General features: G+C 47.3%; 1 protein-coding gene across 1 annotated transcript in view; it reads right to left on the bottom strand.

The window, feature by feature from the left end:
* Positions 1-630, bottom strand: part of LOC113956726 — a 32957-nt gene extending 32327 nt beyond the window's left edge. The window contains exon 1 of the mRNA XM_027663608.1: positions 526-630. The gene's annotated coding sequence lies outside the window, so the exon portion shown is untranslated. The remainder of the gene's footprint in view (positions 1-525) is intronic.
* Positions 631-12190: the final 11560 nt, after the last annotated feature.

Genomic DNA, 12190 nt, shown 5'->3' with positions numbered 1-12190 from the left:
CCCGGCAGCATCCCGGCAGCATCCCGGCAGCATCCCGGCAGCATCCCAGCTCGCTGCCCCGCCCAGGAAGCGCCCTTTGCCCGCGGATTGAGAAACCGGGAGGACGGGCGGGAGCGGCTCCCGCAGGTAGGAGCGGGGACTGACACCCCCTCTGACCGCAGGGCCCGAGGAAGGAGCTGGAGGAGGAGAGGACAGGACGCAGCTCGGAGCCGGGGAAGGGCCGGCGTGTCCCTTTTGCCGCCGTCCCTGTGCGCTCGCATCCCTCACCTATGATGATGCTTCCCCCCCCTTCCCGCCCCTTCCCACCTGCGGCAGGGCGGGTGCCTCCCTCGCCCCGGCTCCCACCCGCTGCCTCCGGTCGCGCCACCTTCGCACCCCTGCCCCGCGCGAATTCCCTGTTGCCAAAAGGGCTCTCGCCCCCTCCTGCGTTCCTCCTCCTCGGTGTCCTCCCCATCCCGTTCCCCCCCCGGCCCCAGCCGGGCTCGGAGCCGCGTAGGAAGGCGGGCGTTGTGTTCAGGAACAAACCTGACAGCGACGGGGGGGGCTCCCATCGCGCCCGAGAGAAATGCGTGCAGCCGCGTGGTGAACAGCTTTCTGTGATTTTTCAAAAATAAATAAATAAATAAATAAATAAGTCTTCACCTTTTGGCTTTGCCGCGAGCATTATCTATCCCCGCCCAAAAAAAAAATAGCTGGGGAGAGGAAGGTTTGAGCGCTGCCTTTTAAGTTTGGAGTTTATGCTGTTGTTGCACCCAGAGAGCACTCGGCTGCTGTGGCGCATCAGGAGCAGAAGTTGAAAGGATGGAGCTCCCATAACCCCCACACCTCGGTGCAGCCATGGGAGGAACGCAGAGTGAGTGTTCGGAAGGGAAAATGAGTAGCCAAGGCAAAGAACGTACGTTGTAGGATCCAGCTACAAAAATAAGCTATCACAATGCTAAAGCCGGGGCCCCAGGAACGGTGTGGTGTGTTTGCAAAGCCCCTGTTGGAGGTCCAAATTGGGTATCCTTCATATCTCGTTTTAGTAAAGCTGTGGATGTTGCCTGCCACACGCCCCTGTTTGGATTTCCACATTCAAGCAATAACCCCATACACCCAAGGCTGTGCTTGTGCTAGTAACAGATGAAATCCCTGCTGGAAGTTCCCCTCTGTTGATGAGGTTTGTCCCCTCCTTTCACAGAGACATGACTGTGATTATGGGAATCTTTCTCCACACTTGATTGTACAAAGGTTGTCTGCTTTCTGCTGAGCTGCCATAGCAAATCTGAGCATAGCAGCAGTGTCTCAGTGGCAACCCAAGCTAGGAAGGTTTTGCAGGGTCAGAAGGGAACTCTTCCTTCTACTTTGTCTGCCTGCTTAGATGTTTCCCGGGGTGGTGATCGTTTGGCATTTGTCAGGTGCTGGTACCACCTTTGAAATGCTGGTGGATTTGCTCCTCCAAAGTTCCTGTTTGTTGACAGCTTCCAGAGCAAAACCCTTCTGTCTGTGGGGAGTTGCCTGGGGGAAAGGTGTGTGTGTGGACATGGTTCTGACTCCTCCTGCTCTGGAGCGGGGGTGGCCCATCTGGTACACATTGCAGTGTGTAAACAGCTTGGTTGGGTGGTTCTGCCAGACTGTTGCAGCAGAAATTCTCAGTAGTGGCAAAATCCTGAGAGCTGCAGGGCTGCAGAAAGGAGCCTCCCTTTGTCTATTGCCTTGGAAACAACCCATCTGCAGGAGTGGTCCACTCCAGCATTCAGCAAATATTTTAAGTAGGGACTGATATTATTAACTTTGAAGGTTTGGGGTTTTTTGGGGTTTTTCTTTTTGGGTGGGTTGGGGGGGGTGTTTTGTTTGTGTTTTTTTTTTTTTATAAGGCTTCTTTTTTTTTCTTATCTAATTATTTTTTTCTTCGTGGTTCTTCAGGTCAAGACTGCAGTCTGTCTCTTTTGCTTGCTCGCTTTCTTTCTGTCCAGCTTTGCCACACAGGGTAAAAGACTTCAGGACTGGTGGTTTTGTGGTCACTGGCATTCAAGGTCTGAAACTGTTCCATTCATCTGAGCTGTCTCCTTGATTCTGACACAGTCCAATCCCTTATTACCCATCCTTAAATAACTGGTTTTGGTGGATGAAGCGGTTCAGGACCAGGCACCCATCAGTTTGCTGTGTTTTTTTGCACCAGCACTCATCTGTCCAGTTCAGTCAATGCCATCTGGAGCTTGAGTAGTTGTCCAGAGGTATTGGTTGTCCAGAGATTGGTAGCTTCAAGCAGAGTACAGCATCTTTGAAGCGATTCAAACTGGGAGTGAGTATCTATAAAGAGGGGGGAAAGAAAGTAATGGCTTAAATGCTTTAAAAATATTCCTGTATGTGATCTCAGCTTTACCCGTGGTGCATGTGGCTCTCTGGTTATAGATTCATCCCTGTGGTATCCCTTCCCTGCCATTTTTGATTAGTACTTTTTAAAATAAAGTGGGATTTTTCTTACCGTTGTATTTTCCCTGTTCTTCTTCCTTTTTTTCTGCAGCAACTGCTAACTGCTGTTCCTTGCTGTTTGTCTGGTTTTGGCCTCAAAGGAGTAAATACTGATGGAAAAATTCTTGTCTTGGGTGCTGATGGCATTTGTAAGAGCACCCTGCCCAAGAGTTGCATTCCTGGTGGTTGTTGGAGCTCAGCAGGGATGCCAGGCTGGCAACTGAGAGAATCCAGCCAGAGTAGACAAGACATCAAATTGCTTTTTTGTTGGGTCTTTCTGCCCAAGCCTGAGAATCTTAGAGGAGAAAGAAGAGGTGAGGTAGCAAGTAAGAAAATCAGGTTTTGGTGTCTAAAAAGTAATTTCGTATTTAAAATACTCTTAGGAGAATAGTAAGTCTTTTGGCTGTCATTATTAAAGAAGTGTAAGTATGGCTGGGTTTTTCTCTTTGCTTACACTTGTATCTGTGATTGCTGTCAACCAGTGAGTTCAACACGTCTGGTCCATGTCCTAATGTGTATCAGTTATTAGAAAAGGGGCAGCCCTGAGTCCTCTTAGAGGAAAATATCTGACACCAGATACCTCAGTAGTGCACAGGATGTCCATAAATGTTTGGTGCTTAGTTGACTCCATTCTTTTATGGAACCAGTCTGCTGGATCCCAATATTCAGCAGGGGCAGTAGACTTTAAGACATATGACAATCTCCTGCTGAATATTCAACTAGTATTGCTTTTGTTTGCTCCTGTAAGAAAGGTTCCTGATTGATGAACCTGACGTAACTGCACAGATGGACCAAGAAGAAGAACAAGACCATGAGGCCTTGGAGGAGACACACATGGGTGAGGAACAAGTTATGCAAGTTTATAAACACAGAGCAAGTGAAATGCTCTTTGAGGCGGATATGAGGAGGAAGAGGAGGTTGAGCTGACTTGTTCTGGTATCACCCTGGTGAAAAGGCAGGAGAGAAGGGTGGTGGCAGCAGCAGCATCACGGCGAGTCCCTCGTGTGGAGCGTCCCACCATCTGCCCTGAGTGTGGCAAGGGCTTCACTTGGAGCATCCACCTCGTCCAGCACCAGCTGGGAGCGCCCCTTCCTTTGCAGGGACTGCAGCAAGGGCTTCAGCCAGAGCTCCCACCTCAAGGGCTTCAGCCAGAGCTCCCACCTCATCCAGCTCCGGCGAGTCCACACCGGGCTCAAGCCGTACACCTCGAGTGCTGTGTCCAGTTTTGGTCTCCTCAGCTCAGGAAGGATATGGAGGTCCTGGAGCAGGTCCAGAGGAGACCAACGAGGCTGGGGAAGGGACTGGAGCACAAGTCCTATGAGGAGAGGCTGAGGGAGCTGGGGCTGTTCAGCCTGGAGAAGAGGAGGCTCAGGGGAGACCTCCTCACTCTCTACAACTCCCTGACAGGAGGGTGTAGCCAGGTGGGCGTTGGTCTCTTTTCCCAGGCAACCATCAGCAAGACAAGAGGGCTCGGTCTGAAGCTGTGCCAGGGGAGGTTTAGGTTGGATATTAGAAAGAATTTCTTTCCAGAGAGGGTGATCAGCCATTGGAATGGGCTGCCCAGAGAAGTGGTGGATTCTCCATCCCTGGAGGTTTTTAAGATGAGACTGGATGTGGCATCAGTGCCATGGGCTGGGAACCACAGCGGGGTTGGATCAAGGGTTGGACTTGATGATCTCAGAGGTCCCTTCCAACCCAGCTGATTCTCCGATTCTATGAAGGTGTAAAGCTGCTCCCTGGACATCTTGTGCGGGGTGTGAATTTGGGGGGAGAGAACCCTCGGGGCCTGTCCCCTGTGCTTCTGGGTAAATCTGTTTGTGAGCAGTGAGCACTGCCCAGATGCTTGAGCGAAGAACTCGTGTGTTCATTGTGGTGTTGGTGGTTGTCCTGAAGCCCCTCTTTCTAGGGATGAGGAACAGAAAGGTACTTAAATGCTATGGTGTGTTCAGGGCCATTCAAGGAGAACACAGAGACGCTCCAAGGATCAGTCCCTCTTTCTGCTGTTTCTAGTGGGGAGTGTTTTTTATCCCAGTTAACCCCACCTATAGTTTGTGCCATTTTTTCTGTACAGACTGGCTGGGTTTTCCCCTCACAGTAAGGCCACAGCCTGGGATGACTGCTTCCCACAGAACCTACATCTCCCACTTGCTGGTAGACTTGGTTTTAGATGTTGTTAGGATTTATTTATTTAAACCCCCCAAAACACTGTGCTGGGTGCCTCTGTGTACGTGTTGTGGGCCCAGCTGATGCTGTTTTGGGGCCACATCTATGGAATGGGGTTGCTGGGTTGTATCATTGTTAAATTACACTGCTGTCTGATGGCTTAGTCTTCAGCAGCAATTAAGTAAATTAACATCCTAATTACATATTTCTCTCAAATTCTTGTTTAGGTGCTTTTGTGGGTGGCACTTTATGAATGTTTTAAAAGTATGTAGAATGACTTTTTTAATTGTGGTCTTTCAATTGTCAGGTGATGAACAGAAAAAGGATGACATTTGGAAAAATAAGCTATGTCAAACTTTGATTTTATATCAAATGTTAAACATTTTTTTCTTGCATAAAACTTTTTAATTTGAATGCCATGGTTAGGAGTTGTTCATGATTACAAAGAGGTAATCATGAAACTGATTTCTAGAATTTCTGTGATATTTTTATTAGGGGTTTTGACAATTTTAATAATGACTTTCTAAGGAATATGGGGGAGGCAGGATTCTGAGAAAGCAGAAGGAACTGACCTCTGAAGAGATCTTCCCCACTTTGAGGAGGAGAACACTACTACTGGGAGTCTGTCCTTAAAAGGAATTTCTAGCTCAGGCGACCGCTTGGTACGGGGGAGGAGAGAACTGGCAGTAATAACAAAGATGTTAATATCTCTAGCAGGAAGAACTCCCTGTAATGAACGTGGCAGTGTATACTGAAATGCCTGTTCCACCCACAGAGACAAACGGGAAGAAACCACAGTGTGCCTCAGGCAAGAAAACGGAGAGATCAAATCTGTTGTGCTGCGGGGTTTTTATTTTCAGCACCTCACATAAGGCCTGGTGGTAACAATGAGCTCTCATGCAGAGGTGAGCTCCCAAATGGGGGAGATCACTTAGGGCAAAGAGAATGCCCAGCATGAAGAACACAGGATCCCAGGGAAGCGAGCAGGCTATGACCAGAATGTGACTGGAATTGCTGGCTGAGCAATGTGGATACATCCACACCTCCCCTGACCACCAACTGCTACCACAAAGGGCACAGCTTCGTGCTCCATTGGCAGTAGATCTGGTTTCAGTCATTTGGTCTCACTCGACTGCCACCTTCTCCCCAAGAGTCTGAATTAATACAGCTGTGCTGAGTGTTCTCATGCTCCAGGATCCTTAAGGGGATCCATGCTTCTTAAATGACAGACTTCATTTTAAACTCCGTTAGTCCAGTCTAGACCACAGCCTTACAAGAGGCAGGGTATGTACCACTGAGAGCTTGGAGTCAGAGAACAGACTGGCTAAAAAAAAAAGAATGAAATAGCATGGCCAGTGTTGCTGTTAGTTCCCAAGAAACACATCACTTAAGATGTTTGTTGCTTTTCCTTCTTTTTTTTTTTAATGTTTCTAGACCTGGAAAAGCCTGACATAACCTAGAGGTACTAATCAGCTGAGTGAGATGATCGATATTCATGCAGCACTTTTGTGTTGCCACTTGATGTGTTAAAAGCACACCAGCATGTTCCCCTTCACTTTGCTCCTGTGCTTGAATTTAGTGCTTATCTGCAGGCAGCTGTTTTCCTTTTCCCCTCCCAGGCTCTCCCTACCAGCTGCTTCACAAACACCGGTGTCCTCGCTCATTAACCTAAACTGTTTTTCCAATATTTTGACCGTGGGTTCTTTTTGGTTTCCCCATTAATCTGAACAAGCTTAATCATGAAATCGGTGTAATTGAGATGCTCAAACGGGAAATCAGTTAAGCTTGGCTGCAAGGACTGCTTCTTAATTGATTTGCTTGCAAGTGAAGTTGAGCTTTTCACAGAAGTGTGTGGGTCTCAGATCTCCACAGCAATACTTGGGATGCTATCCATACTCTGCCTTTCAAAGACCTTTGAAGTAGTACAAAACTGTGCTTCTGCTCTTCAAACACTTTTTGAAATGTGTTCTCTGCATGCTGAACATGCTCAAGCGTTGAATTGTTAGACTGATAATTCTCTTGAAATCCTCCAAAACCCCTTGTTGTTGGGAGCTTTTTAACTCCAGGCTCATTGATGTGATGAGGGAAGTTGGGACACTTAGGAATTGTTTCAGCTACAATGCAGCATCTTTGCTTAATTAAGAAGTGTTTCTCATCAGGATGACTGACTGTCCATGGAGACATCTTGATTACAGAGCTCTGCTGCAGAAACTTTCCTTTTACAACTATTCACAAAAAACAGCCTATGTTGTGTTTTATTGAAACTGGGGGGTGAAATTTTGCACTCAGGTACCATACTGACTTGAGCAGAAGGCAGCCCCAGATCTCTCTTCTGAGAAGCAAGGACAAAAATTTATATAAATATGAAAATATATTTCTATTTAAATGGAGAAAAAAAAGAAAAAAATTAACAAAAAAAACCCCAAACACATTTCACCGTTTCACTCCCCCAGTACTACTTAAAACATACCTTAGGCTCAGAGCTTGCTACCCACACAAGTTCTGTCACTCTGTCCATCAGGTGAAGGCCTATTTATGCATGAGACCAAGTGCTCTCCAAGCCTTGGCAGCTCGGTTCTGCAAAGATGCAGGTTCCAAGTAGCATGAGGTGGTTCTGGCTGCCAGGGATGCACACTGCAGTCTCTGTAAAGCAGCTGCACTAGACTGCATGTGCACTCTGGGTTTACTAATTTAAGTAGTTGTACTCTCTCAGGAATCCTGAGCACTTGGCTGGGCTAGTGGTTCCACCTCAAGGAGCTGGGGCTCCGAGGTCTAAAGAAAACTGTTCGAGGTACCAGCCCCACACGTCCTTTCTGTATGCACTGATCTCCACCTTACTGGATGTCAAAGCCCTTGCCAAAACCTGTGATTCTGAGGACTGAGGCCTGTAGCAACACACGCTCTGGTTTTGCCAGGAAGCAGGGAACTTTTGAGAGACTAAATTAATTAATCATTTAGCAGGCTCTTGAGTGCAAAATGCGACCAGTTGGAGCTCTGCCTCTCCCTACCCTGGAGTACCTATTCAGAGACAAGTGCACTGAGTGATCTGTTGCTCAAAGAGAAGATGTGATAACTGGGACATGAAAATCACCCACACCTGCTCTGGAGAGGCTGATGGAAACCAACTTGAGATGTAAGCAGAAAGGATTTCTGTCACACGGTGAGGACTAAACGAAAACACCACACCTGCTGTAATTAAGTGGTCCTGTGCCACTTTGGGCAATTTTTTCAGGCTCCTTTCTCTAATTGAGAAATGGCCTTGAAATCACAAACCTGTATCTACAGACAAGAGCTCTGGACCAGCTGTGCCTGGGCACAGCAGAGCCTTACCTGTGTGAGGGGTAACCAGGAGCTTACAGTGGGAGCTGCAGGGGCACCTCTGGCTTCTGCCTTGCTGGCACAAACACCTCCCCAGGCAGAAGTGCTCTCCCACAGAGCTCTGAGCTGGGTGACCTCTCAGTACTTGTGTTGTCAGGTCTTCCTCACGCCCATTAGTCTTCAAGGTACAGGTGGGCACCTTTCCTGCTCCACCTTGGAGATTCCTGTGGGAGCAGGGGGGGAGCGTTGAGGGACGGAGGAGGAATAAAGCTGGCCAAAGGAACACTGAGTATATTCACATGGGGTCAAATAAAGGATGATGGACAGTTTTCAGAGACAAATGTTAAGCTTAGAAGCCTTTACCACCACCCTCCCCACTGCATCAGCCTCTTGCCAGCCCTCTGCCACCCATCACACCTGCAGGAGCTCCTTTCACCCACCTCCAGGAGCAGCCAAAACATGGCTGGGTGGCCAGCTCTGGGCCCCCAAAATAAGAAGGACCTGAGTCTGTTGGAATGAGTCCAGAGGAGGAGACAAAGATGATCAGAGGGCTGCTCATGTCTCCTATGAAGATGGGCTGAGAGAGTTGGGGCTGTTAGACCAAAGAAGAGAAGGCTCTGGGGAGACCTCATTGCAGCCTTCCAGTATTTGAAGGGGGCCTAGAGAAAGATGGGGACAATCTTTTTAGCAGGGCCTTTGTGATAGGGCAAGAAGTAATGGTATAAACTGAAGAAAGGTCGATTCAGATTAGATATAAGGAAGATATTTTACAGTGTGGGTGGAGAAGCACTGGAACAGGCTGCCCAGAGTGGTGGCGGATGCCCAGTCCCTGAAAACATTTAAGGTGAGGCTGGATGGGGCTCTGAGCAACCTGATCTAGTTGAAGATTCCCCTGCTGATTGCTCAGGGATTGGGTTAGATGACCTTTAAAGATCCCTTTTCACACAAACTATTGTACGATTTGGGAGAGGCAACCAGAGAGGGGCTGAGCTTGCTCGGCCTGACTGGCATTGTCCAAGGAAACGGGTGTCCCTGGATAACTTCCCTTTCCACAGAGAGGAAACTGGAGAGCCAAGGGATTTCCCTTGCACAGGGAAATACAGAGCAGAGCTGTGTGCACTTCTCACCTGAGTGCTGGTAACACCTATCAGACACGGATCTAAACATGTAAATGCTGTTCAGATTACACCTGCAAACAGTGGGAGTCTGAATCCATTATTTATAACATGGAGACGGGATCTGAATGAAGTTGCTTGTTTATGAGAGTCAAAAAACATCAATCCAGAGTACTGCAGGCTCCAGGATAAAGAGGTCATACTGCCAAAAGCAAATATGATTTCTACAGGAAAAAGATAAAAGTTTCCTAATAAAATCCACAGGGAAAAAGTTTTTAGGTCTGCAAAACCAGGGGAGAGTTTGTCCTTTCTGTGAAGTAGTGTGGCTCCACAGGGTACTTGCAGGGATTTCTTGCATGAAAGGAGGATGGGAAAAATGGGTTCATATATGTTGTCCTGTGAATGGTATGAAATGTATGAAGGGTCTCCTGCTCCACTTGAAAATGTTTGTTTTATTGTCCTTTAATCAAAAAATGGGTCGAAAACCACTCGTGTAAACTTCTCATTTCTTAGCAAAAAGTGGGAAAATTGTTTGCCTGCAGGATAATAAAAAGGCAGATTGATGGTAGCTTTTCCTGCATTTATTCTCCATGGTGACAACTCAAAGACAACAACTTAGATACTGCAAGCATGGCAAATGTATAATGCTTGGTAATTGGGGACGAGGATGTGTCTCAAAAAGCTATAAAACTATTACATTTTCATTATAGAGTATTGTTATGCCCTTCTTCCCCTCACACTGAAAATAAGTTCATTACAGGGGAGAAGGAAAATATAAGTAAAATAATGACAGCCAAGTACAGCAAAGAAAGCCACTCACTGTGTGATGGCTGGGAAATGGCTGTGGCAGGCAGCAACAGCAGCAGGGAAAAAGCCCAGCTTGTTGCTAAACAGCAAGAGAACTGTACCTCTGAGCTGGGGCTCAAGTTTCCTTGGACTGAATTTTGCTTTTAAACTGAGCCTGTCAACTTTTAGTCCACACTTCTAACTCACACGTAACTGGGAGCATCTTGGAACTCCACTTGCCTTCTCACTCCTTACGTGCTGCTTCTTTCTGCCACTGCTCTCACCAAGGACAATGAAACCTGAGTGCATTTGCTCCTGCTGTTTGCACTTCAGAGCTCTGACTGCAGCTGCCCTGGGGCTGAAAACAATTCTTACTCTTCTTGAAATTATGTTCAGCTTTAATTTTTTAAATGTTTCCGGTAACATCCCTGCTTGGGCTTGAGAGAATATCTGGAGGGCTGGGGGGTTTTTTTGTGGGTGTTCTGTAATTTTTGCTTTTATAGGGGGGTAAAAATGTCTTTTTAGAAAATGCCACTCATTCTACATCTGAGCTGATCCGGAGCCCAAGGCACAAGTCTGAAGGTTGACTGGAAACGGCCAAAGGAAAGCAGAGGGGTCACAGAGGCACTACAAGCACGACAAAAAATGACAGGCAAAAGGGAGAGGAGGTGATGGGCTCCCTGGCAAAGGCCCCCCTGCAGGCAGGGGGGAATGTCAAAAAGCAATTACAAAGGTCACAAGAGAATTCATATGGGAATCATGGCGGGTTCCTTCCTTTAGTATTAGCCAAGTTTATCCTTCAGATTTTTTCTGCTTCTAATGCTGGCAATCCAGCTGGCATTTCTGAGATCATATCAGAATGGTACCTGTTCCATCACATCATGTAATGGATCCCTTTTCTGATCTTCCAGGAAATGGGAAAAGGAGTTTAGGAGCCCCAGGTGACAGTGAAGGTGGTTTAAGTATCACTGCTGTTGTAGAAAGCACGTACAGCCAGTGGAGCCCAATGGAGATGCTGCACCACAGGGATTTTGGGAATCATAGGGTCACACCTGCAGCACCTGGCTTATGCCAAAGGTATCCTCGCTCCTGGACCCAGACAAAAAATGAGCTAAAGCCCCTTTAGCTTTTACTTCCTTGTGTCCTAAAGCCTGTACTTAGTGACAAAGAACAAATTCTCACCCACATTTTTGTGCGAAAGCTCTCTGGAGAAAAAGGAAGACAGCTCCACGTGGTTTCTCAACAATCTCCACATTGGCATCTCCACAATCTCATCATTACAATTATTTTCAGAATAGCCCGGGCATGACAAACACTGTGGTGGTGTGTTTATGTACCTGTAACAGTTTGTGGCAAGGTCTGACTTCTGAAATATTTTGTGATTGTTCCTTCTCATGGATCTATATTTGTACACCCAGTGGCTGTCCTGTATCTCTCAGAGAAGCAGCTTGGGGAGGAACTTTGGTACTCAAAAGAGACAGGAGTCCTATTCCAGAGTATGGAGAGTTCCAGTTGATTTGCTCAAGACAACCCAGACCTGTAGGAGCACTTGACCAAGGAAAGGTCTTCTGTGCAATGTCAGATCACTGTTACTGGAGGAAGCTGGTCCCAGCCCACTAGTGGCATCCATGTGTGGTTAACCCTCCTGATACTCCTAAAAAAAAATGCTCTGAAACCCCTTCTCTCTTCCCTGCAAAGGGCCACTTCCATCTTACAGTGCCCAGTACTTTCTTAACACAAATTTATCTGGCCAGTTTAGGGTAAATCTGGAGAGGACTGGAGTGTAAAAGTGGTGACTGCAAAACCACTTGTCTTATGTTGGAGGTGAAGTCGTGCTGCCCACCTGGAAGAGGCCAGGCAGGCAGTGTAACTGCTGATCCACAGCCAGCAGGGACCCAAAGTCACAAGCCAGAATGAAAACCAAAATTCAGTGAGCTGTGGAAGGACCCAGACATCTGAGCAAGAGCTGGGACCCCACAGGGAGACCTGGCACACAGAGCTGCCAGTGCTGGCTGCAGGGGAGGAGAGGTGAGCCCTGGGGGACAGGGCTGATGGCCATCTCTGACCTGACTGCAGGAACAAAGGCAGGGATGCCCAACAGTGCCCTGTATTACATGCCAGCACTAAGACCTGAATCATTCTGGCTGGCTGTTTCAGGTTATAAATGTTGGAGTTTCTCAGAAATTTAAAATATTCAAAGTGCTAGTTTTGTTAATTTTCCATCTCAGTGGAAATGGAGTGTTCTGAGGATATTCACATTGAAGCCACCCACTGGAACTTTTACAATGTGCTCTAAAGGAATAATGGGATTGATGAGAAGTCATTACCACTGGTATTTATTTTCCCATTCCATT

The sequence above is a fragment of the Corapipo altera genome, unplaced genomic scaffold (genome assembly GCF_003945725.1).
Source record: "Corapipo altera isolate COAL_440 unplaced genomic scaffold, ASM394572v1 165, whole genome shotgun sequence".
Lineage (NCBI taxonomy): Eukaryota > Metazoa > Chordata > Aves > Passeriformes > Pipridae > Corapipo > Corapipo altera.
The sequence above is the reverse complement of the archived record's forward strand: the minus strand, read 5'-3'. Positions and strand labels throughout refer to the sequence as shown.